Raw genomic sequence first — 26,271 nt, 5'->3', positions numbered from 1 at the left:
CTGGAAACTTACTCTCCTTGAACACTTCCCATCTGCCAATTATGCCCTTTTAAGTGGGCAGTATTGCACGAGGAAACCTACAGGTTTGTAAACAAGTAATTTCCAAATTTTGTGCTATTTCAGGTGTGTACTATTGAAGGGTACACACCCAAAACATTATAAACTTGTCCTTTCTCTTTACAGACACTGACCGATCCACAGTTTATGTCCAGCATTTTCTGTTCTTATTTTTCATTTCCATTTTTTTTTCCTTTATTTATTTTTCAAACTTTTCTTTGTAGGGGTACCCTCTGCAAACATTGGCACCACTCCCAGAAACCCTGCTCTAATTTCTGAAAGACATGGTCAGCTACCCAAAGGAAAACAGTGCTATCATCGCAGGAAACATTTTAGGATACAGCACAAAAAATAACTTGCTAGTCAGTTAACGCATACAGAAATCTGATCACTTTGGCCTGGAATCTATGGAGCCCAGTTTATAAACAGAATAAAAGCCTTAAATCTCAATTATAGCACAGTACCTGATGTTGACAATATTGTCATCATTACCACACTGATGAAATTTAATTGGAAACTATTTTAGAACACTGAAATAGTGACATGTAATTTTTTTTTATTACTGTAAAACTAACCCACTGCCTGTACATTGAAAGCTCATTCAAAACCATGCCATCAATAATAGGTTCCCCTCTCCCATAGCTTTTCTACCCGACAGATACGACACACCCCGAAATAACATTTTGAGTCAGGACGATAGGTCAGTATCTTCTACAATTCTTCAAAATTACCATCAGCTATCAAACTAGAAGCAGCATTTTGCCAGATTTTCTTTTGTCCCGCCCCCACCCACCCCTGTTCCCCCATCCAATCACGGCAAGAGTTTGAGTAACAGCTGACCGTAGGACTCAAACTCATCATCTTCTAATTGGAAGTCAAGTGATGATTGATACTGATCCTGCGTTCTACTTGTTCATAACTGGCAGGCAAAATACAGGCTTATAACAAGCACACACCAAAAATGCAAGTATTTAGGGAATCCAAATGCAGCCAAATCACCTTCATAGAGTCTGCACGGTCAGCAATTACACAAAGGGAAGAATCAATGGCACAAAGCACATTCTGGGTCAAATTTGTTAAAAGCAACATAACCTCACTGTTTTGTGCATTGTAGCTGGAATTGAAGGTACCCAGATTTTCAGAAGTCTTACATCAGGAGGGCAGGAAAAAGAGTGGCAGAGCTATAGTGATAGGGGACTCGATTGTAAGGGGAATTGACAGGCGTTTCTGCGGACGCAACCGAGACTCCAGGATGGTATGTTGCCTCCCTGGTGCAAGGGTCAGGGATGTCTCGGAGCGGCTGCAGAACATTCTGGAGGGGGAGGGTGAACAGCCAATTGTCGTGGTGCATATAGGTACCAACGATATAGGTAAAAAACGGGATGAGGTCCTACAAGCTGAATTTAGGGAGTTAGGAGTTAAACTAAAAAGTAGGACCTCAAAGGTAGTAATCTCAGGATTGCTACCAGTGCCACGGGCTAGTCAGAGTAGGAATGACAGGATAGCTAGGGTGAATACGTGGCTTGAGAGATGGTGCAAGAGGGAGGGATTCAAATTCCTGGGACATTGGAACCGGTTCTGGGGGAGGTGGGACCAGTACAAATTGGACGGTCTGCATCTGGGCAGGACTGGAACCAATGTCCTAGGGGGAGTGTTTGCTAGTGCTGTTGGGGAGGGTTTAAACTAATGTGGCAGGGGGGTGGGAATCGATGCAGGAAGTCAGTGGGAAGTAAAGTGGTGACAGAAACAAAAGGCAGTAAGGGAGAGTGTACAAAACATGACCGGACAAATGGTCTGAGAAAGCAGGGCAAAGACCAAGGGAAGTCTAGATTAAACTGCATTTATTTCAATGCAAGAAGTCTGATGGGCAAGGCAGATGAACTCAGGGCATGGATGGGTACATGGGACTGGGATGTTATAGTTATTACTGAAACATGGCTAAGGGAGGGACAGGACTGGCAGCTCAATGTTCCAGGGTACAGATGCTATAGGAAAGATAGAGCAGGAGGTAAGAGAGGAGGGGGAGTTGCGTTCTTGATTAGGGAGAACATCACGGCAGTAGTGAGAGAGGATATATCCGAGGGTTCGCCCACGGAGTCGATATGGGTAGAACTGAAAAATAAGAAGGGAGAGATCACGTTGATAGGATTGTACTACAGACCCCCAAATAGTCAACGGGAAATTGAGGAGCAAATATGTAAGGAGATTACAGACAGCTGCAAGAAAAATAGGGTGGTAATAGTAGGGGACTTTAACTTTCCCAACATTGACTGGGACAGCCATAGCATTAGGGGCTTGGATGGAGAGAAATTTGTTGAGTGTATTCAGGAGGAATTTCTCATTCAGTATGTGGATGGCCCGACTAGAGAGGGGGCAAAACTTGACCTCCTCTTGGGAAATAAGGAAAGGCAGGTGACAGAAGTGTTAGTGAGGGATCACTTTGGGACCAGTGATCATAATTCCATTAGTTTTAAGATAGCTATGGAGAATGATAGGTCTGGCCCAAAAGTTAAAATTCTAAATTGGGGAAAGGCCAATTTTGATGGTATTAGACAGGAACTTTCAGAAGTTGATTGGGAGAGTCTGTTGGCAGGCAAAGGGACGTCTGGTAAGTGGGAGTCCTTCAAAAATGTGTTAACCAGGGTTCAGGGTAAGCACATTCCTTATAAAGTGAAGGGCAAGGCTGGTAGAAGTAGGGAACCTTGGATGACTCGGGAGATTGAGGCCCTAGTCAGAAAGAAGAAGGAGGCATATGACATGCATAGGCAGCTGGGATCAAGTGGATCCCTTGAAGAGTATAGAGATTGCCGGAGTGGAGTTAAGAGAGAAATCAGGAGGGCAAAAAGGGGACATGAGATTGCTTTGGCAGATAAGGCAAAGGTGAATCCAAAGAGCTTCTACAAATACATAAAGGGCAAAAGAGTAACTAGGGAGAAAGTAGGGCCTCTGAAGGATCAACAAGGTCATCTATGTGCAGAACCACAAGAGATGGGTGAGATCCTAAATGAATATTTTGCATTGGTATTTACGGTTGAGAAAGGCATGGATGTTAGGGAACTTGGGGAAATAAATAGTGATGTCTTGAGGAGTGTACATATTACAGAGAGGGAGGTGCTGGAAGTCTTAATGCGCATCAAGGTAGATAAATCTCCGGGACCTGATGAAATGTATCCCAGGACGTTATGGGAGGTTAGGGAGGAAATTGCGGGTCCCCCAGCAGAGATATTTGAATCATCGACAGCTACAGGTGAGGTGCCTGAAGATTGGAGGGTAGCAAATGTTGTGCCTTTGTTTAAGAAGGGCGGCAGGGAAAAGCCTGGGAACTACAGACCGGTGAGCCTGACATCTGTAGTGGGTAAGTTGTTAGAGGGTATTCTGAGAGACAGGATCTACGGGCATTTGGAGAGGCAGGGACTGATTAGGAACAGTCAGCATGGTTTTGTGAGAGGAAAATCATGTCTCATGAATTTGATTGAGTTTTTTGAAGGGGTAACCAAGAAGATAGATGAGGGCTGTGCAGTAGACGTGGTCTACATGGACTTTAGCAAAGCCTTTGACAAGGTACCGCATGGTAGGTTGTTACATAAGGTTAAATCTCATGGGATCCAAGGTGAGGTAGCCAATTGGATACAACATTGGCTTGACGACAGAAGACAGAGGGTGGGTGTAGAGGGTTGTTTTTCAAATTGGAGGCCTGTGACCAGCGGTGTGCCTCAGGGATCGGTGCTGGGTCCGCTGTTATTTGTTATTTATATTAATGATTTGGATGAGAATTTAGGAGGCATGGTTAGTAAGTTTGCAGATGACACCAAGATTGGTGGCATTGTGGACAGTGAAGAAGGTTATCTAGGATTGCAACGGGATCTTGATAAATTGGGCCAGTGGGCCGATGAATGGCAGATGGAGTTTAATTTAGATAAATGTGAGGTGATGCATTTTGGGAGATCGAATCGGACCAGGACCTACTCCGTTAATGGTAGGGCGTTGGGGAGAGTTATAGAACAAAGAGATCTAGGAGTACAGGTTCATAGCTCCTTGAAAGTGGAGTCACAGGTGGATAGGGTGGTGAAGAAGACATTCAGCTTGCTTGGTTTCATTGGTCAGAACATTGAATACAGGAGTTGGGATGTCTTGTTGAAGTTGTACAAGACATTAGTAAGGCCACACTTGGAATACTGTGTACAGTTCTGGTCACCCTATTATAGAAAGGATATTATTAAACTAGAAAGAGTGCAGAAAAGATTTACTAGGATGCTGCCGGGACTTGATGGTTTGACTTATAGGGACTTTTTTCCCTGGAGAGTAGGAGGTTGAGGGGTGATCTTATAGAAGTCTATAAAATAATGAGGGGCATAGATAAGGTAGATAGTCAAAATCTTTTCCCAAAGGTAGGGGAGTCTATAACGAGGGGGCATAGATTTAAGGTGAGAGGGGAGAGATACAAAAGGGTCCAGAGGGGCAATTTTTTCACTCAAAGGGTGGTGAGTGTCTGGAACGAGCTGCCAGAGGCAGTAGTAGAGGCGGGTACAATTTTGTCTTTTAAAAAGCATTTGGACAGTTACATGGGTAAGATGGGTATCGAGGGATATGGGCCAAGTGCAGGCAATTGGGACTAGCTTAGTGGTATAAACTGGGCGACATGGACATGTTGGGCCGAAGGGCCTGTTTCCATGTTGTAAACTTCTATGATTCTATGATTCTATCACAAGATTCACTGCAACACAAACTGTCCAAGTTCTTATTTTAATAATTTTCCTCTTCTGAGATCTGGATGCAACATACCGATTCATTTTAGGAGATCACGTGTCCATGCATAAAAGTACACTTATTTACTGAATTATTTCAAAATCAACCACTTTTTAAAATGACTTATTTCTTATAGAATACACTGACACAAATTTGAAACCTGGATAAATTGAACAGGTTTTAAGTCATAACCTACAATCTGTTAACCCCATGGTGGATGGAATAACAGACTTGCATAACCACAGCTTCATTCAGCTTTCCCCAAATTTCCTCCCTTCTTTCCTGAAGGCAATGATTCATCTTCAGTATGATTCTAAAAGGTGCCAACAGTACATTAGTACCTAGCTCAGTGCCAATTCTTCATAACCCTACACAGCAAGCATTTTGAGGCTATTTGACCAGCAGGCAATCACAACCAAGCTCAGTCATGTCTTCATCTCACATCCACACAAATGCTGAGGTCAGAGCCTAGAATTCTGTCCAAGACGCAGAACGGCAGTACCCTCCCCCTCACCACCACCATATCTGAAATCAGCTGAATCAAATCGAGGACTAGGGCGATAGATAGGGCTTTAAACTAATAAGGGGAGGGTTCAGGTAAGGGTAAATTTGTAAGTCAAAAGAGAAAAGTCAAGGCTGTAAAGCAGAGTAGCGACTTGGGTAAAAACAAGCAAAGTGCATCAAGAAGGGACAGAGAATTTAACAAAGGTAATAGGACATTGGTGACTAAGGTCATATCAGGAAAAAATAGTAAAAAGTTAAAATTAAAGGCGCGATATCTGAATGCACGAAGCATTCATAACAAGATAGATGAATTAATAATACAAATAGAAATAAATGGGTTTGATCCAGTAGCCATTACTGAGACGTGGTTGCAGGGTGACCAAGGTTGGGAACTAAATATTCCAGGGTACTTGACTTTTAGAAAAGATAGGCAAAATGGAAAAGCGGGGAGTGGGGAAGGGGGTTGACATGATAATAAAAGATGAGATAAAGGCGAGAGAGAGAAAGGATCCGAGCTCAGAAAACCAGAATGTAGAATCAGCCTGGGTGGAACAAAGAAATAACAAGGGGCTGAAAACACTGGTGGGAGTTGTTTATAGGCCCCCTAACAGTAGTTACAATGTTGGACGAAGTATAAATCAGGAAATTAGAGGAGCATGTAACAAGGATAATGCAATAATCGTGGGGTACTTTAATCTTCATATAGACTGGGCAAACCAAATTGGCAAAAGTAGCTTGAAGGACGAGTTCAAGGAATGCATTTAAAACAGTCTCCTAGAACAGTATGTCGAGGAACCAACTAGGGAACAAGCTATTTTAGATTGTGTAATGAGACAGGGTTAATTAGTAATCTTATAGTTAAGGATCCTCTGGGGTAGAGTGATCATAATAGGATTGAATTTCATGTTGCGTTTGAGTGTGATGTAGTTAAGTCCGAAACTAGGATCTTCAATTTAAACAAAGCCAATTCCGTCGGTATGAGGGGCGAGTTGGCTAAGGTAGATTGGGAAATTAGATTAAAAGATATGATGGTAGATAAGCAATGGCAAACATTGAGAAATTATTCATCATTCTCAATGAATATACATTCCCTTGAGGGGCAAAAACTCCACGGGAAAAGTGATCTAACCTTGGTTAACTAGAGACATTAAGGATAGTATTAGATTAAAAGAAGAGGCTTACAATGGTGCCAAAAAGAGTAGTAAGCCTAAGGATTGGGAGGGTTTTAGAAATCAGCAAAGGATAACCAAGAAATTGATAGAGGGAGAAAATTGAATGAGAGCAAACTAGCAAGAAATACAAAAACAGATTGTAAGAGCGTCTACAAGTATGTAAAAAGGAAGAGATTAGCGAAAGTAAACTTAAAGGCAGAGACGGGAGAAATTACAATGGGGAATAAGGAAATGACAGAGATGGTAAACAAATATTATGTATCTGTCTTCACAGTGGAAGACACAAAAAACATACCGGAAACAGTGGAAAACCAAGGGTCTAATGAGAGTGAAGAACTTAAAATAATTATGATTAGTAAAGAAAAAGTACTGAAGAAATTAAATGGGACTAAAAGCAGACAAATCTCCTGGACCTGATGGCCTACATCCTACGGTTTTAAAAGAGGTGGCTGCAGAGATAGTGAATGCATTGGTTTTGATCTTCCAGAATTCGAGATTCCAGAACGGACCCCGTGGAGTGGAAGGTAGCAAATGCAACGCTGCTATTGAAGAGGGGAGGAGAGAGAAAACTGGAAACTATACACCAGTTAGCCTGACATCAGTAGTAGGGAAATTGCTAAAATCTATTATTAAGGACGTAGTAACAGGTAACTTAGAAAATCATAATATGATTAGGCAGAGTCAACACGGTTTTATGAAAGATTTGTCAAACATGATTTCCCTATTATAGATTTTTGAGGGTGTAACTAGCAGGGTAGATAAGAGAGAACCAGTAGATGTAGTATATTTGGATTTTCAAAAGGCATTCAATAAGGTGCCACACAAGAGGTTGTTACACTAGATTAGGGCTCATAGGATTGGGGATGATATGGTAGCATGGATTGAGGATTGGTTAGCAGAGAGAAAGTAGAGAGTTGGAATAAACAGGTCATTTTCGGGTCGGCAGGTTGTAACTAGTGGGGTGGCACAAGGATCAGCGCTTCGGCCTCAGCTGTTTACAACATATAGCAATGACTTAGATGAGGGGACCGAGTGTAATGTATCCAAATTTGCTGATAATACAAAGCTGGGTGGAAAAGTTTGCTGTGAGGAGGACACAAAGAGGCTGCAAAGGGATATAGACTGGTTAATTGAGTGGGCAAGAAGATGGCAGTTGGAGTATAACGTGGGGAAAGTGAAATTATCCACTTTGGCTGGAAGAATAGAATAGCAGAATATTTTTTTAAAAGCTGAGACACTAAGAAATGTTGGTATTCAGGGGATTTGGGTATCCTTGTACACAAATCACAGAAAGTTAACATGCAGGTACAGCAAACAACTAGGAAGGAAAATGTTAGCCTTAATTGCAAGGGGGTTGGGGAATAAGAGTAAGGAAGTCTTGCTGCAATTACATAGGGATCTGGAGAGACCACACCTAGAGTAGTGTGTAGGAGTTTTGGTCTCTTTACTGAAGGAAGGGCATACTTGCCTAAGGGGGAGTGTAACGAAGATTCACTAGATTTATTCCTAGGATGAGAGGGTTGTCCTATGAGGAGAGATTGAGTAGAATGGGCCTATATTCTCTGGAGTTTAAAAGAATAAGAGGTGATCTCATTGAAATTCTTAGAGGGCTTAACAGGGTAGATGCTGAGAGGCTATTTCCCCTGGCTGGAGAGTCGAGAACAAGGGGCAGAGTCTCAAGATGAGGGTTCAGCCACTTTGGACCAAGATGAGGAAAAATTTCTTCACTCAGAGGGTTGTGAATCTTTGGAATTCTCTACCCCAGAGGGTGGTGGATGCTTAGTCATCGAGTATATTCAAGACTGAGGTAGACAGATTTTTGGACACAAAGGGGATCAAGGGATATGGGGATAGGGCAGGAAAGTGGCGTTGAGGGAGAAGATCAGCCATGATCTTATTGATTGGCGCAGCAGGCTCGAGGGGCCGTATGGCCTACTCCTATTTCTTATGTTCTTAAAACAGCAGATGCCAGGGATAAACTTGGGATTATGTGGTGCGTATACCCATTGAGCCACTCGAGGAGCTGGCAAGCTCTGACAAATCGGTTTGGTTGACGCACACAAACTTCTAGCATGCAAGCCAAATATTCATGATCATCATGAGAGGTTCGAGTGGTGGCTAGATAAGGAGCGGAAGAGAATGGGCAACGGCAGAACACTGCGAGAGGTCCGTGGAGCGGCGAGGCTGCAACAGACGGGGAAAAAAAAATCAAAAAGTGACGTCACAACACAAGGAGGAGCGGCGAGGGTAAGTCAGTGTAAGTATTTAGTTTATTGGTTATTGTTTTTAGTGTCAGCTAAACAGTTAAATAGCTTTAAAACAAAGCAAACAGTTTTAAATAGCTATTAGCTAACATGGCAGGACAGCTGGGGCTGGTTGCATGCACATCCTGTGCCATGTGGGAACTCCAGAACACTGAATGTCCTAGAGTTCCCACATGGCACAGGATGCAGGAAGTGCCGCCAACTGCTCGAGCTCAATCTCAGAGTTCCTGAGCTTGAGGGGCAACTGGAGTCACTACAGTGCATACGGGAAGTTGAGAGTTTTGTGGCTAGCACGTTTCAGGAGGTGGTCACCCTGCAGCTATGGAGTGTTCAGGAGGACAGAGAGTGGGTGACCACCAGACAGACTAGGAGGAACAGGCAGGAAGTGAAGGAATCCCCTGGTAACGTGGCACTCACAAACTGGTATTCACTGATGAATACCAGTGAGGGCAACGACACCTCGGGGGAGTACAGCAAGAAGCAAATATACGGCATTGTGAGAGACTCAACTGCACGGGGTGGGGGCACAAGGAAGTGTAGAATGCAGTTGTTTTAGGGGATTCTATATTCAGGGGGATAGAAAGGCGTTTCTGCAACCGCAGACTTGAGTCCTGAATGGTGTGTTGCCTCCCTGGTGCCAGGGTTAAGGATTTCACTGGACGGGTGAAGGGGAAAGGGAACAGCCAGAAGTTATGGTCCCTGTTGGAACCAATCACATTGGTAGGATTAAGTTCCTTCAGAGTGTTTCAGGAGCTAGGAAAAAGATTAAAGAACAGGGTCTCAAATGGTGGTAATCTCTCGATTACACCCAGTGCCATGTGCTAGTGAGTACAGAAACAGGAAGATAGTGCAGGTGAATGTGTGGTTGGAGAAGTGGCGTAGGAGGTATGGCTTCAGATTCCTGGGACATTGGGACCAGTTCTGAGGCAGGAGGGACCTGTACATGCCGAACAGTTTGCACCTGAACTGGGCTAGGACCAATGTCCTCGCAGGGAGGTTAACTAATACTGTGGGGGAAGGTTTAAACTAATTTGGCTGGGGGAAGGGAACCAAGACATAGCAGCAGAAAGGAGACACGAGGTGCAAAGAAAACTAGGAGGGACAAGTAGCAACAGAATAAAGAATAGTGTAGAAAGGGCAGAAATTAGATGAAGGAAAAAAGCAAAGCAGACTTGCATGGTGTTGGAATACATGTCTGTTAATGCAGGGAGTGTTACATATAAGGTTGAAGAGCTGCAGGCACAAGTTGCCACATGGGTTTGTAATATAGAGGCTATAACGGATACCTGGTTTAAACATGGGCAAGAATGGGAACTAAACATTCCTGGCTACAATGTATTCAGGAGTGATAGGGTAGGAAAAAAGACGGGGGTGGGGGGTTGAGTAGCAGTATTGATCAAGGATAATATTACAGTTCCATAGAGGGACAATACACTAGAGGGTTCAAAGATTGAATTGGTCAGAGTTAAGGAACAGGAAAGGAGCTATTACGTTGCTGGGTGTTTACTATCGACCCCCCAAATAATGAGAAGGAGATAGAGGAGCAAACCTGTAGGCAAATTTCAGAGAAATGTAAAAATAATAGGGCAGTAATAGTAGGGGACTTCAATTACCCTAATATAGATTGGGGGAAAAACAGTGTAAAGGGCAAGGAGGGTGAAGAATTCCTAAAATATGTTCAGGAGAACTTTCTTAATCAGTATGTTTCTAGCCCAACGAGGAAGGAAGCAGTGCTGGATCTAGTTCTGGGCAATGAAATAGGGCAAGTGGAGTGTGTTTCAGTGGGAGAACATCCGGATAATAGCGATCATAATATAATTAGTTTTAAAGTCGTTACGGAAAGAGACAAAGAAAAATCGAAGGTGAAAATACCCAGCTGGAAGAGAGCCAATTTCAGTGATTTGAGAAGGGATCCAGCACAGGTGGACTGGAAACAAAGATTGACTAAGAACACAGTAAATGAGCAATGGCAGGTCTTAAAGTGGAGATAATTCGGGTACACACCAAGCATATTCCCGTAAGGAGGAAAGATAGGGCATCCAAAGCTAGAGCTGCCCGAATAACAAAGGAAATAGAGGTTAAAATAAAATAGAAAAAAAAAGGTTTGACGACAAATGTCAGGTACAAAATACAGTAGAAAACCAGACAGAATATAGAGAGTACAGGGGGAAAATTGGAAAAGGATATAAGGGCAAAGAGAGAATATTAGAAAAGATTAGCAGGTAACGGAAAAGGGAACCCAAAAATCTTTTATAAACATATGAAAAGTAAATGGATAATTAAAGGAATGGTGGGGCCGATTAGGGACAAATAAGAAAATCTTCTTGTGGAGACAGAAGGCATGACCGAGGTACTGAATGAGTACTTTGCATCTGTCTTCAGAAAAAGAGGATGCAGTTAATGTGGCAGTAGAGGAGGAGGGAGTAGAGATATTGGATAGGATAAAAATAGATAGAAAGGAGGCGCTTAATAGGTAGGCATCACTCAAAGTTAACAAGACACCCAATCCAGATGGGATGCATCCTAGGTTGCTGGGGGAAGCAAGGGGAGATAGCTGAAACTCTGACTTCAATCTTTCAATCCTCCTTGGAGAAGCATGATTTAATAAGGGACTGCCAGCACAGATTTGTTAAAGGCAAATTGTGTCTGACTAATCTGATTGTGTTCTTTGATGAAGTATCAGAGAGGGTTGATGAAGGTAGTGCAGTGGATGTATATATGGACTTTCCAAAGGCATTTGATAAAGTACCATATAACAGACTTATGAGATTAAAGGGATGATGGTTACCTGGGTACATAATTGGCTACGGGATAAGAAACAGAGTGTTGCGGTGAACGTACGTTTTTCTGACTGGAGAGAAGTATGCAGTGGGGTCCCCCAGAGTCGGTATTAGGCCCATTGCTTTTCTTGTTATATATAAATACAATTTCGAAGTTTGCAGATGATACAAAATTTGCCAACTTAATAAATATATGAGGAGGCTAGTAGCAGACTTCAGGAGGGACATAAAAAGACTGGTGAAATGGACAGGTACAATTTAATGTGGATAAGTATGAAGTGATGCATTTGGAGAGGAACAACACTGAGAAGGAGTATAATCTAAATGGCACTATTTTGAGGGGGCTGTAGGAACAGAGGGACCTGGGGGTGCATTTTCACAAATCTTTGAAGGCAGCAGGGCTAGTTGATAAGGTGGTTAAGAAAGCATATGGCTTACTTAGCTTTGTAAATAGGGGCATTGCATACAAAAACAAGGAAGTCATGTAAACCTTTACAAATCACTGGTTAGGTCTCAGCTGGAGTATTGTGTACAATTCTGGGCACCACACTTTAGGAGGGATGTCAAGGCCTTAGAGAGGGTACAGAGGAGGTTTACCAGGATGATACCAGGGATGAGGGACTTCAGTTATGTGGAGAGATTGGAGAAGCTGGGACTGTTCTCCTTGGAGCAGAAAAGGAGAAGGGGAGACCTAACAGAGGTATTCAAAATAATGAGGAGTTTTGAAAGAGTAGTGAGGAGCAGTTTCCTCTGGCAAGTGGGTCAGTAACCAGAGGTCATAGGTTTAAAATAATTAGCAAAAGGACAAGAGGGGAAATGAGGAGAAATGTTTTCATGTAGAGGGTTGTTAGGATCTAGAACATACTACCTGAAAGGGTGGTGGAAGCAGATTCCACAGGAACTTTCAAAAGGCAATTGGACATGTACTTGAAGCGAACTAATTTGTAGGGTTATGAGGAAAAAACTGAGGTGTGGGACTAAATTGGACAGCCCTTTCAAAGAGCCGCCACAGGCATGTCGGGCCGAATGGCCACCTTCTGTGCTGTAAGATTCTATGATCAAAAATGCCACTTCAACGATCATTCAAACAACCCAGTTTAGCAGTGCAAACGTCAAAGAGGCCATCCCCTATGGACAGGCCCTGCGAATACACAGGATCTGCTCAGACGAGGAGGAACGCGATGGACACCTACAGATGCTGAAAGACACCCTCGTAAGAACGGGATATGACGCTCGACTTGTCAATCGACAGTTCCGATGGGCCACAGCGAAAAATCGCATAGACCTCCTCAGAAGACAAACACGGGACGCAACCAGAGTACCCTTCGTCGTCCAGTACTTCCCCGGAGCGGAGAAACTACGCCATGTTCTCCGCAGCCTTTAACATGTCATCGATGACGACGAACACCTCGCTAAGGCCATCCCCACGCCTCCACTACTCGCCTTCAAACAGCCACCCAACCTCAAACAGACCATCGTTCGCAGCAAATTATCCAGCTTTCAGAACAGCGTCCACGACACCACACAACCCTGCCACGGCAACCTCTGCAAGACATGCCAGATCATCGATACAGATACCACCATCACACGAGAAGACACCACCCACCAGGTACATGGTTCATACTCCTGTGACTCGGCTAACGTTGTCTACCTCATACGTTGCAGGAAAGGATGCCCCGGAGCATGGTACATTGGCGAGACCATGCAGACACTGCGACAACGGATGAACGGACACCGCGCAACAATCGCCAGACAGGAGGGTTCCCTCCCAGTTGGGGAACACTTCAGCAGTCAAGGACATTCAGCCACCGATCTTCGGGTAAGCGTTCTCCAAGGCGGCCTTCGAGACACACGACAACGCAAAATCGTCGAGCAGAAATTGATAGCCAAGTTCCGCACCCATGAGGACGACCTCAACCGGGATCTTGGGTTCATGTCACGCTACACGTAACCCCACCAGTGAAAAAAAGTTATCTGTTTTTAATACAACTGGTCATTCTCTTCCTGTCTCTCTGTCCTGACCGTTTGTATATTCAGTAGTCCTGTATGTAATGTCTCTCTGTCTGAACACTATTCGACTCCTTTGATTGCCTTGACAACGGGCAGTTGGAAAGATTATCTGTAATCACCAGGCATTGTTCTCTGACTATATATGTGGTAACCTTCATGGAATCCCACACTCACCTGACGAAGGAGAAAGCCTCCGAAAGCTTATGATTTTCAAATAAAACTGTTGGACTATAACCTGGTGTTGTAAGATTCCTTACATTTCTCCCTAAAAGGCACTGTTGCAGTGCAAAGAAAGGAGAGGAAGAGTTGTGTGTCACTTACACCACAATATAGCAAGTGATGCAATGATGCCTTTAGACAGAATCTGCATCATAGCTTTGCAGTGTTTGGCAAACAGAAAAATGGTTTCCCAAATACTTTTTTCATAAAGACTGGATCCCTTTAAAAATACCTTTAGTGAGATAAATGTGCAATCACACAAGCTTTACAGTGAAAAAGAATTTTTAGATTATCTATCAGGCAGACAAAGCTCTGAAAGCAACCTATTTTAAACAATACCAGGTTATGGCCATAAGAAACCCATATTGCACTGGTAAATATCACCAGTACTTCTATAATAAATTTAAAAAGCATAATGTCACTTTGATCTCCCAGTGGAAACTCATGTAAGCATATATATAGAAAACTTCCTGCCTCCCATTGCAAGAATATGAGTAAAGCTATAAATTAAACTCAGCTGCTAACTAGTGAGCTGAGGCAAAAAGGCCAGACTTTAATTTAATGCTGTTATATTCCACTCCTAAGTTCTGTAATCATTTAAAATCAAAATCATAACCGATAGCCTTATAAGTTCCAGAATATATACTTCTGTTCTTATGGCTTTCTGAAACAGCTGTGAGTCTCTGTGCTTAAGATGTTGTAGCATCTACAAGGAGGAGTGCCTTACTTGCATCCAACTCTGCACTGCACACTGAAATCATATCAGATCCAACAGTTTCCATTTATATCATGCTTTTGGAGTAATAAATGCCCCAAGGTACTATACGGGAGATTGGAACATGAAGTGGGAGAAGTAACATGAGATACAACTGAAGAGGTAGGTTTTGAGGAGACTTTGAAGGTGGGGGAGAGGTGGCACAGTAGAGATGTTCATGAAAAAAGTTCCATAGTGCAAGGGCATGGCAGCTTACAGCTCTGCCATTCGGAGGAAACTGAAACATGATAGACCAAAGTCAGAAGAGATTGGCATACGTGTTGGGACACAGGATTGAAGAAAATTGTAGAAATACAACGAAGCAAGGCCATGGATGGACACAATGTTTAGTCTAGTTCTATCAACCCCTACTCTTGCCATGATTAAAAATAACTAACTCAGCACAGAGCAAGATCAAACATAGGTTTGAAATTTAACTTAAATAAATGTTGAGAGACTGTGCTGATTTCTTGATGAAGCAGTACATTATGGTACTAACACGGGGTAAACCCAAATGACCACATGCACAGAACTGCAATTTTCCCTGGCAGTTTGGCAGTAATACCAGTGGAAGTTTTCAAGATCCAATCATAATGAAGGAGGAATCAAGCCAGTTTAACAATGCTAACAAGCAAACAAGTAAACTAACATGGGTGGAAGAGACAGAAATGGTCACCATAGACACAGCAGCAGCTGGTCAGGAAGCACTTGCTAGCTTTTCACCATTCTGATCAGCAGCTTCCAACAGGCAACACCAGAACCTGTTACTGCATGTAAATGAAGAGACAGCAAATACTGTGCATCATGTAAAATCCATGGCACTGATTGCAGAAACCATCTCAAAATTGAAGACAAAAATAAAAGTCTAGATAGTGGGATAGTGTTAATGTCTGGACCATGCACATGGAGATAAGATCTACCAGGTCTCTTTGGGACTACAAAGGGATTGGATGGGACTGAGGTTGGATTATACATAGAGGGTAGTTCTGATAAAAGTTACATGCATAAATATTCATTTCCACTGCACACAGCATGAATAGAAGGCAAATGTGTCCAAACAACTTAAAGACTGGTTAATACTTTCAGAAAGCAAAGACGAGGGAAACTTTTCGATTGTAGAAGCCGCTAAAGTCACATGACCATTGGAATGGTACAACATCTAGCCAGTGCAACACAAGGTACTCATTTTATCTCTTCACGTTTGAATTTACTTCTTCAGAGTTTTCTTTCAAAGTGAATTTCAGTCTTAATAAAGCTATTAATAGTGTAATATTGGAACAAAATGTCAAGTTATTGTAGCTAATACATGCCTCAATTAATATTGAAATTGACCATTGTAAACTGTGACAAACTAGTATTACCCTCGAAATTCAATTTGGTGATATATTTGGCATTCGTGGTAACAAAATTTTTCTCTCTCGTAATTTTTTCCCCAATTTATGCTAGGCTACAGTTCCTCAGTACCTTGCCCAAGGAGCACATTCTTCATGTGGAAGTTTGGAAAGCAAGTGTCAGCAGACTGTTTGATATATGTTACACAGTCAAACAATGTCCCAATACTGTCCTCAACCAATGTCCATGCACACATGGAATTAGAATCATAGAAAGGTTACAGCATGGGAGGAGGCCATTCGCCCCATCCGATCGCGGGTAAATTGAAGGCACTTAATGTGGCTTCCGGGTTTCCCGTAGTCAACCTGCGCAGCGGGCGGACTGCACACCGCATCACAGGCTGTCAGCTGGAGGAGCTCTATTTAAAGGCGTAGTCCTCCAATGCTGCTCCTGCAACAAACAACCTAAAGTACAGAATGGAGCAGACCAGGGGAAAGGCTGCTCCCAGATTCACTGATGCCTCACTCCAGGTCCTACTGGATGGGGTGAGGAGAAGGGGGGATATTTTCTCCCCAGCAGATGGGAGGAAGTGGCCTGTCTCTGCCACCAAGGCCTAACTCGAGGTGGCAGAGGAGGTCACCAGCAGCAGCGTCTCCCGCACATGGATCCAGTGCAGGAAGCGCTTCAATGACCTAACTAGGTCAGCCAAAGTGAGTACACTTACTCATTCTCCTGCACTCCGTCTTCCACATCACCGCCCCCACCTCCCAATTCTTTCTGCACTGCCAACACTACTCTATCACATCACTCCTCACACCCACTGAACCCTCATCCTCATCTTACCTGCACTTACTCACCTCCCCATTACTCATCCCACCATGATCACTCAACCCAATCCTCATACAATGCCATGGCTCTGTCTCATACTCACCCTCTGATGCATCTCTTTCATGGTCAGCCTCACCCAAACCAATGCATTCAGCAGTTGGCCACGTCGCCATCCCTCACTCACGCCTCTCTACTTTCTCCCCTTATAGGAGAAGAGAGCCCAGAATGCACGGGGAAGGGCGAAGACCAGAGGGGGGCTGCAACATCTGGTCATCCTCACGGATGCAGAGCAGGAGGCTCTTGAACTAAGCCGCACCCTCGAGTGCCTGTCCGTCAGAGGCGCCGAGACTGCCACCCGACAAACGGCTGGTGACAGAACTTTAACATTCAGCACTCACAATAGCAAATGATGTTAACATGCCTTGCCATCTTCAGCACCTCAACATCTGTCGCACATAGTGAGTCACTACACATGAGCACGAGCAGACACAGGTGGCAGGGGCAGCCGTGGAGAGTCCGTGTCAGTGGGAGCATTCTTCTCCACATTCTGCTCAGCTGGACACAGGGAACATCCTTTAAAAGGAGAATGATTGAGGGGCAGCAACACATTTGTGAGGTGCTGGAACAGGTGCCATGCGTACTCTCCACAATCGCGCAGAGGATGGAGGAGTCCAACTCCTGCATGAATGGAATGGTGACACAGGTATGGGAGGGAATCAGAGTTACTGTCACAGGGACGTGAGGGCATCTCAGATAGTGTCGCGGGTTGGTGCGGGAATGTCTGCGATGGAGGGAAGGCTAGCCTCCATCGAGCTTCAAGCACGGCTCACTAATCAGTCCATTGAGGCCCTGACAACTGCCCTTCAGACTCAGGGTGAGCAACTTTCTGCCACCTTAAACAGGTGGGCAGATACTCTGGCACTGGCCTTAAAAGGCTTCACAGATGTCCTCCAAACTGTCATCCAGCAGGGTGGTAGCAGTGATGTGGGCCTGGCCCAGGAGAGGGTTGATGGCAAAAGGGGACATGGAAGTGGGGACACCACTCAAAGCGCTCCCACGTCTCACCCGTTGCCCCCCTCTCAACCAGTACCCACAATGCTGCCTCCTCTCCAGGTGGTCGAGTCTGCCCCTGCACAGGTGGAGCAGTCTTCGGAGGGGCAAATTGCCGAGGTACTGGAACAGTTGCCACGTGCACTCTCCACAATCGCGCAGAGGATGGAGGAGTCCAACTCCTGGGTACGTGGAATACTGTCACAGGGACATGAAGGCATCGCTGAGATAGTGTCGCGGGTAGGTGCGGGAATGTCCGCGATGGAGGAAAGGCGAGCCTCCATCGAGCTTCTAGCATGGCTCAACAATGAGTCCATTCAGGCCCTGACAACTTACTGCCGTTCGGATTCAGGGTGAGCAACATTCTGCCGCCTTAAACAGGCTGACAGATACCTTACAATTGGCCTTCCAAGACTTCACACAAGTCCTCCAAACTGTCGTCCAGCAGGGTGGAAGGAGTGATGTGGGCCTGGGCCAGGAGAGGGATGATGGTGAAAGGGGACATGGAAGTGGGGACGTCACTCAAAGCGCTCCCACGTCTCACCCGTTGCCCCCCTCTCAACCAGTACCCACAATGCTGCCTCCTCTCCAGGTGGTCGAGTCTGCCCCTGCACAGGTGGAGCAGTCTTCGGAGGGGCCCTCATGGGCACCGAAACCCAGAGGGTGGAGGCCCAAAGCATCTAATCGGTCAGGGCATGAACAAGAGCCACTATCTCTGCTGCAGCCACAAGGGAAGCACCACGTACAAGTACTCGTAAGCGTAAGGCAAAGGTTTTGTGAGCACAAAGGGGATGCACAAGGGTGTTTGACGGTTTGTCATGTTTTTTTTAAAATTTATATTTGATTTTTGTTAATGGCACATTAAATATTATTGTCACCACTACTGCCATGTCTTAGCCATTCTTGACTGGCTTGTGTAATAAGTCCCTTTCATGAAGTTCACTATGAACACCCACACTTGATGCCACCCACTGGGTCACCCTACTGTGGGTGTATGTGTAATTGCACGCCAATCTTGTGCCTGTGGCGCAGCACTGTGTTGTGGAGCTCCACGTGGCGGAGGTGGACGGCGTGCCTGGCGAGGCTGGTGATGTCGCTCGTCCTCGGATGAAGTGATGAATGCAGCTATGGCGCCCCCCCCATCCTGACTGAGTTTGAGGGGGTCTGCAAAGTAGGTAAATGTGTTTGCACAGCAGAGATTTGGGTATAAATTAAGAATTTTGAGTGGAAAGACAAAAGTGTTGCAGCCAAAACTTTGTCTGAAGTGACAGAATGCCCTGCTGCAATATATGATTATTATCTGAATGGTGATAGGTTGGGAAAAGGGGAGGTGCAACAAGACCTGGGTGTCCTTGTACACCAGTCGCTGAAAGCGAGCATTCAGGTGCAGTAAGCAGTTAGGAAGGCGAATGGTATGTTGGCCTTCATTGCAAGAGGATTTGAAGTCAGGAGCAAGGACGTCTTACTGCAGTTATACAGGGCCTTGGTGAGACCACATCTGGAGTATTGTGAGCAGCTTTGGTCTCCTTATCTGAGGAAGGATGTCCTTGCCACGGAGGGAGTGCAACAAAGGTTTACCAGATTGATTCCTGGGATGGCAGGACTGACGTATGAGGAGAGATTGGGTCAACTAGGCCTATATTCACGAGAGTTTAGAAGAATGAGGGGTGATCTCATCAAAACATATAAAATTCTAACAGGACAAGACAGACTAGATGCAGGGAGGATGTTCCCGATGGCTGGGGAGTCCAGAACCAGGGGTCACAGTCTCAGGATACACAGTATGCCATTTAGAACCAAGATGAGGAGAAATTTCTTCACTCAGAGGGTGGTGAACCTGTGGAATTCTCTACCTGGCAATGGAGACCAAGTCATCAGATGTATTCAAGAAGGAGATAGATATATTTCTTAATGCTAAAGGGATCAAGGAATATGGGGAAAAAGCGGGAACAGGGAACTGGTTTAGACGATCAGCCATGATCATTTTGAATGGCAGAGCAGGCCCGAAGGGCCGAATGGCCTACTCTTGCTCCTATTTTCTATGTTTCTATGAGGTTTTCCCCCCACCTGTCAAATAATCCTTTGCATCTCCCACTGGCTGCTGGCTGAAACACATCTGCTCCAACAGGGAGTGATTCCCACAGCACAGGAAACATGCTGAGGATCCTTCAAAATTGCAACCTTGCTAAAATCTCCACTCAATGAGGTCTGTCAAGTACCTCAAGTATCTAAATAACTATGTGAAGTAGCATCCCGCCGGCTTCAATTGCCGGTGGGAGTCCCGCATGCGGGAGCTGCGCGCGCACCCAATCGTGTCACTGGGGAACCCGGAAGTCAGCGGGTTGGAGCTGGGCAATCCAACTAGTCCCACTCCCCCGCCCTATCCCCGTAACCCTGCAAATTTTTTATTTTCAACTACTTATCCAGTTCCCTTTTGAAGGTCATGATTGAATCTGCCTCCACCACCCCCTCAGGCAGTGCATTCAGATCCTAACACTCACTGTGTAAAAAAGTTTTTTTTCTCATGTCACCTTTGGTTCTTTTGCCGATCACCTTAAATCTATGTCCTCTGATTCTTGACCTTTCCGCCAAGGGAACAGTTTCTCTTTATCTACTCTAGACCCTTCATCATTACATCTATCAGATCTCCTCGCAACCATCTGTTTCAAGGAGAACAACCCCAGTTTCTCCAGTCTATCCATGTAACAAAAGCCCCTCAGCCCTGGAATCATTCTAGTAAATCTCTTCTACATCCTCTCTAAGGCCTTTACATCTTTCCTAAAGTGCGGTGCCCACAACTGGACACAATACTCCAGTTGTGGCAGAACCAGTGTTTTATAAAGATTCATCATGACTTCCATACTTTTGTACTCAATGCCTCTATTTATAAAGCCCAAGATCCCATATGCTTTTTTAACCGCTTTCTCAACTGTCCTGCCACCTTCAACGATTTGTACACATATACCCCCAGATCTCTCTGTTCCTGTACCCCCTTTAGAGTTGTGCCCTATAGTTTATATTGCCTCTCCTCATTCTTCCTACCGAAATGTATCACTTCGCATTTTTCTGCGTTAAATTTCATCTGCCACTTGTCCGCCCATGCCACCAGCCTGTCTATATCCTCTTGAAATCTATCACTATCCTCCTCGCTGCTTACTACCCTTCCAAGTTTTGTGTCATCTGCAAATTTTGAAATTATTCCCTGTGCACCCAAGTCCAAGTCATTAATATATATCAAGAAACGCAGTGGTCCCAGCACCGACCCCTGGGGAACACCACTGTACTCCTCCCTCCAGTCTGGAAAAAAAACGTTCACCACTACTCTGTTTCCTGTCACTTAGTCAATTCTGTATCCATGTTGCTACTGCCCCCTTTATTCCATGGGCCGCAATCTTGATAAGCCTACCATGTGGCACTTTATCAAATGCCTTTTGAAAGTCCATTTACACCACATCAACTATATGGCCCTCATCTACCCTCTCTGTTACCTCATCAAAAAAAACTCTCAGGTTAGTTAAACACAATTTGCCATGAACAAATCTATGCTGGCTTTCCCGAATCAATCCACACTCGTCCAAGTGACTGTTAATTCTGTCCCAGATTATCGTTTCCAAAAGTTTCCCCACCACCGAGGTTAAACTGACTGGCCTATAGTTGCTGGGTTTATCCTTACACCTTTTTTTGAACAAGGGTGTCACATTTGCAATTCTCCAGTCCTCTGGCACCACCCCCGTACCTATGGACGTTTGGAAGATTATGACCAGTACCTCTGCAAATTCCACCCTTCCTTCCCTCAGCAACTTAGGATACATCCCATCTAGACCAGGTGACTTATCTGCTTCAAGTACAGCTAGCCTTTCTAGTATCTCTATCAATTTTTAACCCATCCAGTATCTCAAATATATCTTCCTTTACTGAGACTCTGGCAGCATCTTCCTCCTTGGTAAAGATAGATGCAAAGTACTCATTTAGTACCTCGGCCATCCCCTCTGCCTCCATGAGTAGATCTCCTTTATGGTCCCTAATTGGCCCCACCCCTTCTCTTATTGCCCATTTAATGTATACATACCCGTAGAAGACTTTTGGATTCCCTTTTATGTTGGCCGCCAGTCTATTCTCATACTCTCTCTTAGCCCCTCTTATTTCCTTTTTCACTTCCTCTCTGAACTTTCTATTTTATGCCCGATTCTCACTTGTGTTATCAACCTGACATCGGTCATATGCCCCTTTTTTCCGTTTCATCTTACTCACTATCTCTTTTGTCATCCAGGGAGCTCTGACTTTAGTTTCCCTACCTTTCTGCCTCGTGGGAATGTGCCTAGACTGTACCCGAACCATCTCCTCTTTAAAGGCCATCCACTGTTCAATTACGGTTTTGCCTGCCAATCTTTGATTCCAATTTACCCTTTCCAACATGGGTCACTGAAGGAGTGGGAACACCAGTAGATTTTGCCCCACCTTAGCACAGGGACACTTAAGAATTTTTTCCCAGTGGACCACACATTATAGAATCATAGAAGTTTACAACATGGAAACAGGCCCTTCGGCCCAACATGTCCATGTCACCCAGTTTATACCACTAAGCTAGTCCCAATTGCCTGCACTTGGCCCATATCCCTCTATACCCATCTTACCCATGTAACTGTCCAAATGCTTTTTAAAAGACAAAATTGTACCCGCCTCTACTACTGCCTCTGGCAGCTCGTTCCAGACACTCACCACCCTTTGAGTGAAAAAATTGCCCCTCTGGACCCTTTTGTATCTCTCCCCTCTCACCTTAAATCTATGTCCCCTCGTTATAGACTCCCCTACCTTTGGGAAAAGATTTTGACTATCTACCTTATCTATGCCCCTCATTATTTTATAGACTTCTATAAGATCCCCCCGAAACCTCCTACTCTCCAGGGAAAAAAGTCTCAGCCTATCCAACCTCTCCCTGTAAGTCAAACCATCAAGTCCCGGTAGCATCCTAGTAAATCTTTTCTGCATTCTTTCTAGTTTAATAATATCCTTTCTATAATAGGGTGACCAGAACTGTACACAGTATTCCAAGTGTGGCCTTAGTAATGTCTTGTACAAGTTCAACAAGACATCCCAACTCCTGTATTCAATGTTCTGACCAATGAAACCAAGCATGCTGAATGCCGCCTTCACCACCCTATCCACCTGTGACTCCACTTTCAAGGAGCTATGAACCTGTACTCCCAGGTCTCTTTGTTCTATAACTCTCCCCAACGCCCTACCATTAACAGAGTAGGTCCTGGCCCGATTTGATCTACCAAAATGCATCACCTCACATTTATCTAAATTAAACTCCATCTGCCATTCATCGGCCCACTGGCCCAATTTATCAAGATCCCGTTGCAATCCTAGATAACCTTCTTCACTGTCCACAACGCCACCAATCTTGGTGTCATCTGCAAACTTACTAACCATGCCTCCTAAATTCTCATCCAAATCATTAATATAAATAACAAATAACAGTGGACCCAGCACCGATCCCTGAGGCACACCGCTGGTCACAGGCCTCCAGTTTGAAAAACAACCCTCTACAACCACCCTCTGTCTTCTGCCGTCAATCCAATTTTGTATCCAATTGGCTACCTCACCTTGGATCCAGTGAGATCTAACCTTATGTAACAACCTACCATGCGGTACCTTATCACCTCGCCCAATTACCAACTGATCATCAAAGCCAAGTAGAAAATCTAGTCTTTGGCTGTACTTAACAGTAGGTATCAGTGGCAAAAGCTGGACACCTCCCCTAGTGAAACAGCTAAGACTTGATATTTAGCAGCCTGGGCAGGGAAAGGAAGAAAAAGTGAAACATCAAACTGCACACAACTCAATTCTCAGCTGTCGAAGGTGAACGAAAAACAAAAAAATTATCCAAGACACTGAAGTGTATTTATAGTTGTAGTGAATAGGTTTTATGCCAAAATGGGGATCAAGCAAAATTACTCAGCAAAAGCTTGTTCATCAAGCAAATATTTGGACATCTAGTCAGGCTGAGGGGAGCAGCTTTCTTTTTGCAATTCAGACATCATAAGAGAAGTGGCATTATGAACAGTTCTGCCAATATTCATGTTTTATCGTAGATCACACATTCATGCTTCATCCCTCATTGGTAACGTAAATTAAGCGTAAATACATTCTGCATTTAAGAGTCTGAATTCAAAGAAATGTTTTACATTGCAATTGCTGCAGCATTTCCAATATGGCAGAACTGGGGTGCTTCACTGCCACAGAAATCACTGCTAGCTTACTAATATTTAAGGTCACCAGTAAGATAAAGAATTGGTGCTATGCACAAATAAAACATTTTTAAGCACAATTGAGATCATGATCATTAAATTATCCAGCTGAATCACATCAGCCCTTACCCGAAGCGTTCTCACACACTCAGATCTTGATATGTAAAACTTTCACCATTAAATTTATTCTGACGTTTCAGCTGGCTAAATCAACGGGTAGCTAAGTCATACAGGCCAGGAAGGTCTCCTGTTTGATCCCTAGTCTGTAGTGTGTTAGGTGATCTTAACTAGGATATCAGTAGGGGACTACAACTGGTCAGGGGTGGGGGGGTTAGGGGAATCATTGTATAGTGAACCTATAGGAAGTATGCATGTGCAGATGTTGAGTGAGGTTATGGGTTCAAACTCAGCTGTGATCCCCTTCCATCCACTGCCTATTCTCCCAAATTGAATAGTTTATGAATGCTCACTTTGGGCTCAGATAACGATGGTCACTTGGTCAAGATAGTGGAGAGCCATTGGCACCCATGTAATCATACCGCAGCAAGTCAAAACTTTCATGAGGAGAAGAAGAGGGGGAGAATTCTGGCAGTAAGAGAACTGAAAAATTACACAAGAGCATCCAACAGAAAATAAAGGTCTGATACAGACATTTAAATTTGTGTAAATGGCTAATCAATGCTGTCATCACAGAGTAAGACCAATGTAGACTTGGACCCTCAGCAGCAGTATCTTGGCTGATGTATCTAACCTGCTTACATTCCTTAATTTTAATTTTGCTGACTTTCCCTCACTCACAGAAGTGTAGAAGTCCAGAAGAGGAAAGAAGGAGATTTACACTCTTCCAGATACAGTAATTAACTCTGCCAGCCATCTGAAACCTTTCCTTTTCATACATTCCTTACAAAATGCAAAATCACGATCAGCAAGGGCTTCCAATATTTTGAAACAAGGGTTTGCCATATAGAAAGCCAACATTTCACACAAAAATATGAAATTAGAATTTGATTTGGAAATAATTTGAGCTATGGGCCAAAAACAGATGTGGTTTGTCTCAGAAGAAATGTATTCTCACATAGTAGCAGCCTAAATGGATGAGATACAAAACAGGAAAAGAGAATGAAAACTGAAGATGTACTACATATAGGAAGGTGAAGTTATGTTGCTTATGGCAAAAATTACAAAAGGAAATACTCTTTCTCCCTCCCCCCCCATTCAAAATGATAATGAAAAACCTTCTTCCTTCTTAGTGAGTTCAACTTTTCCACCTTAAGTATTCAGTACCCCAACAAACCAACTAAATTCAAGTCATCCAAATTTCTGAGAATCCCAGGTGCAGACCTGCAATCTAGCAATTCAGGGAGCAACAAATCTACATCAAGTGTACAACACAGAAACAGGCCTTGCAGCCCAACTGGTCTATGCCGGCGTCTATGCTCCACACGAGCCTCTGCCCTACCGATTTCATCTAACCCTATCAGCATTCCCTTTTATTCCTTTCTTCCTTGTTTACTTATCTAGCTTCCCCTTAAATGCATCTATGCTATTCGCCTCAACTACTCCATGTGGTAGCAAGTTCCACATTCTAACCACTCTCTGGGTCAAGAAGTTTCTCCTGAATTCCCTATTGGATTTATTAGTGACTATATGACCTCTAGTTTTGGACTCCACCACAAGAGAAAACATTTTCTCTACATCTACCCTATCAAATCCTATTATCTTAAAGACCTCTATCAGGTCACCCCTCAGCCTTCTCTCTTCTAGAGAAAAGAGCCACAGCATGTTCAACCTTTCCTGATAAGTATATCCTCTCAGTTCTGGTATCATACTTGTGAACCTTTTTTGTACCCTCTCCAATGCCTCTATATCCTTTTTATAATATGGAAACCAGGGGCTCAATTTTACCATGGAGGTGGGTTGGCAGCAGGGGTGGGGTGAAGGTGCGCATGGCAAACCTGCATGAACCAAACTTACCGTTTCCAATGCGATCGCACGTTGATTGATAGTGATTAACGTCCTCTATGGGTTTCGCGCCCGGCAGCTAGCCTGTTTGACAAGCTGGCTGGCATCAGGAGCTGCAACACGAGGTGGAGAGGGGGTGCAAGATAGAGAGGGAGCCAGACGACATCCAGCGCTGGAACGGAAGACCGGTGGGGGGTGGGGGGGGGGGGGGGTGGGGAAAAAGAAAGCAAGAAAGCAAGAAAGAAGAGAGAGAGATATCCAGTGCTGGACTGGAAGATTGGGGGAGTGAAGAGGTGGACATCGGTGGGGTGTTGAGGGGGACATCGGAGCAGGTTTCAA

At 44.3% G+C, this 26,271-nt stretch overlaps 1 protein-coding gene across 6 annotated transcripts in view; it reads right to left on the bottom strand.

Moving 5' to 3' along the window:
• The window catches only part of LOC137324669 (KH domain-containing RNA-binding protein QKI), a 528,184-nt gene that overhangs the window by 426,983 nt on the left and 74,930 nt on the right, over positions 1 to 26,271 (bottom strand). The window lies entirely within an intron of this gene.

Source organism: Heptranchias perlo, chromosome 8 (assembly GCF_035084215.1).
Source record: "Heptranchias perlo isolate sHepPer1 chromosome 8, sHepPer1.hap1, whole genome shotgun sequence".
NCBI classification, from domain to species: domain Eukaryota; kingdom Metazoa; phylum Chordata; class Chondrichthyes; order Hexanchiformes; family Hexanchidae; genus Heptranchias; species Heptranchias perlo.
Note: the sequence above shows the minus strand (reverse complement) of the source record. Positions and strands in the feature narration are given on the sequence as shown.